This window comes from Acipenser ruthenus, chromosome 23, assembly GCF_902713425.1.
Source record: "Acipenser ruthenus chromosome 23, fAciRut3.2 maternal haplotype, whole genome shotgun sequence".
Taxonomy (NCBI): domain Eukaryota; kingdom Metazoa; phylum Chordata; class Actinopteri; order Acipenseriformes; family Acipenseridae; genus Acipenser; species Acipenser ruthenus.
Genome location: NC_081211.1, coordinates 2325851 through 2330275, shown reverse-complemented (window position 1 = coordinate 2330275; position 4425 = coordinate 2325851).

The window sequence follows — 4425 nt, the reverse complement described above, 5'->3', positions numbered from 1 at the left end:
TAGAAAACACACATTGGGTGTTTGGAACTTCTAAAATGATTAAGTCGGTCACATCAGGGCAACTCTGAGAAGCTACTGCCATTAGTCTGCTTTAAAACCAAAGTTATTTTAGGTTACAATACCTTCAAAGATAATGCATCAGACCTGTATGAGATTTGAAAAAAACCCTTCTTCAGTGTCTGTTCTGTTGTACATTTTTAAAGTAACTCTCGTTCATATTATGCACAGACTTTATCACCTCACAAGTTTTGTTTTCACTTTTGCTTCACATCATTTGATGTAATATCCTGACGTTTCAATAGCATTACACATATAAGACCATAATTCTATCCGAACAGTGACTGTCATTTCATATTTGTTGATTCTGGTTGTTTTTCTCTTGTTTTGTGTTTTTGCCAAGATGGGGTTCATCCCAACATCCTATGCATGAGTTTAAAAAAAAAAAAAAAAAAAAAAAAAAAAAATTGTCATGGAAACCGTGGTGGAGAGCCGGGTAGCCTGTTACAGCAGCAGTGGTAGTAGCAGACGTATCGGCAGCACAAAGTTCTTTTGCACTTACATGTTTTTAAAAGCACATTTTGTATGTTTTCAGGGAGATGGGTTTCTCACAGGAAATACAGGTGCTGCTGTAGCTCCCCATACTCTTTGCTATTTATGTTCTTTCTCTTCAGTGTTACTCGTTGCCCTAGTCAATTGCTACTCCCTGTGCCCATGTCATGTTGTATTCCTAGAACATTGAATAAAATACAAAATGAAAGTGATCTGCTGTGTGGCTAATATACGAGTCTATCTGTATCTTGTTTTAATGCAGAGTCGTGTGACTTCTCGACTGGTCATTTTCTGATTTCAAATGTAATCCAATAAAATGCAACCCTCTAGTTGGGGAAGTACAGTATATTAAGCATAGACAAGATGGCAACGTTTTCAATTGGTAATCTGCTCTTTAGTGATTTTGATGAGCTGAGACCTGTGAGTTGGTGCATAAGGTGGGGTGGGGTGGGGTGGGGGGGGGGGGAAAAAGAGCATAACCTTAGGTAGTGTTCTCTAGATATACTGCAACTGCAGTTTGGTTACTGTTTAAAAGCACTGAATCAAGAGATACAATGAAAACCAAGCCAGACATTCCTGAAGTTTGACCCACATGGATCTCCATACCTTTCAGTATGTATAACATCATAAATGTAAAGATTATTTGGTCTTATTTATTGTGTGCATTCAATAATAGAATGATGAATCTTTACAAGGGAAATGCACACAATAACATTTAAAAGCAGTGATTTTTTTTATCCTGGATTAACTTTTGACCGGGCCTTTTGTTGTCATGCCCCAAAACTCTGGAACACCATTCCTAAAGAAATCAGGGATTCAGCCACTTTGAGTGCCTTGAAGTCTAGCTTAAAGACTTGCTTTTTTAGAAAGGCATTTTTGTGAATGGTTTTTATCTTCTATATTAAAGTAGGGGTTCCTGTTCTCTCAGGCAGCAACACCCCCACCTTCCACTCTCACCCCAACACATGTCCCACCACCAGTAATTCTGTACTGACACCATTATTCTAAACATGACATCTATATGTATTAGAATGCCAGTCATGAATACAAATAATAATAATAATAATAATAATAATAAAAACACTAACACAAATAATGTAGTTCATGTGCAACGGCGTTGAATCCATTTTGTTTGTTAATAGATATCGTATTTGAAATGATGAAAATGGATGAGAAATCATTATTTTACTTTCAATACATTTATCAAACAAAGCACCCGATTTAATGCTAATTATTTCCTAAAAAAATAAACAATCCAGTTTCAAACACGCATTTTTTCTGGCTGAACATCCGAGTACTGTGGACTTCATAAACCTGGACACCACCGTGGCATTGACGACTGAAGCCGTGTTGCCAGATTGGAGGTTTTCCATCCAGATCTTTAGATTTCTGCTCATGGCCATCTGGAGGGTGGAAATGGACAGAAGCTTTTACATTTTTTTCATTTTAGAATATTTTCTAAAGGGTTTTTTTTTTTTTCTGTTTGAAAGAATGTGTTTCCCCCAAGATGTATTCAAATGTGCAAGTCCTTCCTTTACTAAGAATGTGGATGTGCTGTGACATCATGTCTGCTGGCATCTGCAACCACCGATTTCTGAATACAGTGCATTCCAATTAATTGCATATTCCTGTTAACTTAAAACAAAAAGTGAAGCACATTTCTTATGAAAATGCACGTGCAGTAGATTCCTGTGACTTGCATATCCCAAGTGCGTAACCGTTGAATGCACTTAACCAGAATAATGCTTGAGAATTGGCTTGCACTAAATAAACATGTTACCTGCTATTCAATCCTGTCCGACACTGTCGCAGTAGCACATAAACATCTTTAACAAGCTCTGTCCGTCGTAACGTTTGCAAAATAATAGCAAATACCTCCTCGCTTAGCTTCCTTCTTCCACAAACTAACATAATAAATGAAATACAGTTGTACTTCCAGTACCTGTTTCACACAGACACGCCCAGAGTTGCCAAGTCCGCTTATAATAGTGGGATTGGGCTTGTTTTTTTTTTTTTGAAGAACGAGCTGGCTATTTTTCTATCAGAAATCTGGCAACCCTGGTGCCCAGACCAGGGATGCAAATCGTTTTGAAAATAGATATTAAATTGTTCTGAAAGCTTAGACACCAGAGTCCTCGTTGCTCACGATGGCGTTAAACTCGGTTAAAAGTTTTAAACGTATATTATTATTATTATTATTATTATTATTATTATTATTATTATTATTATTTGTATTTGTCCAACCCCTGCAACATCATGTTATTTTTAAATATCTACATCATAAACAATCGCGCGGCTTTGCATACTTAGGCCCACTTCTTACAATGGTCATACAGCCAGCTTTGTTCATAGTTTTAATGAAACAAGATTGTATGCTTAAATTATTTAGCATTTAAGGCCAGCTAAAGCAGAAGGATTTTTTTTTTAGTCGAAAAAGTCGTTGGTGATTTAAGTGGGAGATCCCATATGAGAAAATATTCCAAACATTTTCAACTAAAAGTATAGGAGTCTGGTTGTGGGAGGCTTGGAACTGTTAGATACGGTTAGACGATTTTTTGGGTTTTTTTTTTTTTTTTTATAATAAGTGACTGTATTTTAAACTGCCGCGTGTTTCAGCGTCAGACGTTTGTAATACCGGTGTAGTATTTTTTTTTCCGCCCAAACTAATTGACTTCGTCTTGTCTCATAATCACCTGAATGAACACGGCTGCGTGGTTTTGCGAAGCCATATTGGCAGCAAAGAGTTGCTGGCAGAAAAAAATAGGAGTTCAAAATTGAGGTGAGTTTTAAACAGTTGTCACCAGTGTGCTGATTATTGTTCCATGACCTCATTTTACGGTTGTGTAGTAAAATACTTCCTAAAAACACGAACAGCTTTGTTTAGTGTGATGCTTTTGCAGGCACACTTTTAAAAGGTAATTATTAAAATTAATTAAAACAGAAGCTCTTTTTAATAATTCTGCTTAGGTAAACCAGAACGCGATATTTTTGAAAAAGGAAATAAACTAAGCATAAGAACTAGATGATATGTTTTTAGTTGATGTAATTGCTTTAAACTGATTGCGCAAAATGTAATTGTGCATATACACAAACACACTGAGCTCGAATTTAACCTACAGGCCAAATACATAATACGAAACAATATTTTTTTTCAATGACTGTCTAGGGCGCTCAAAAAAGCGGCAAATAACGGTACCATGTTAACAAAATTAATATATATATTTTTATTTTATTTTATTTTTTCTTAACATGCAATTCAGACATATAAGAAGGTGCGGTGTCCTCAAACCAGTTTGAACTGTTGATTTCGAGAGGGATCGTACTGGTAAATCTGCACCGGTAGTTCAGCGGGTTGGACACGGTTCAAGGTAACCTTTTGTATTTTAAATGCGGTGCATCAGAATGTATTTTAATTAACACATGTATTGGGTTAGTACTGTCATCAATTTAAGTTATTTTTTTTTTTGCAACTGCCCTTTGGATCCAGTTTACACGTTACACGTTACACACAATAACAATAACACAAAGAGCGGGGAATCTCAGTGATGTTGCTAAATATTTAAAACCATTCATGTTTGTGATTAGCAAGCGTCGAGTTCCATTTTGTGTATTTCGGTCTCACCTGTGATGTAGATACAAGAAAAGCGTCGGAAAGTTGTTTTTGTCAAGTGTCTTTTTGGCCTGTATTTTTATTTTAGGCGTGTACCGCTCGTAAATTACTGTTTTAATATTACCATTGTTGCGATCCAGCGACGATCATTTTATATAGTTTACCATTATTGGTATTTTACACACATTCGAAAGAGAACTGTTACTTGTTAAATATTATAGAAAAAAAAAACTATAATTTGCTATAAAAATGTAATTTACAGCATC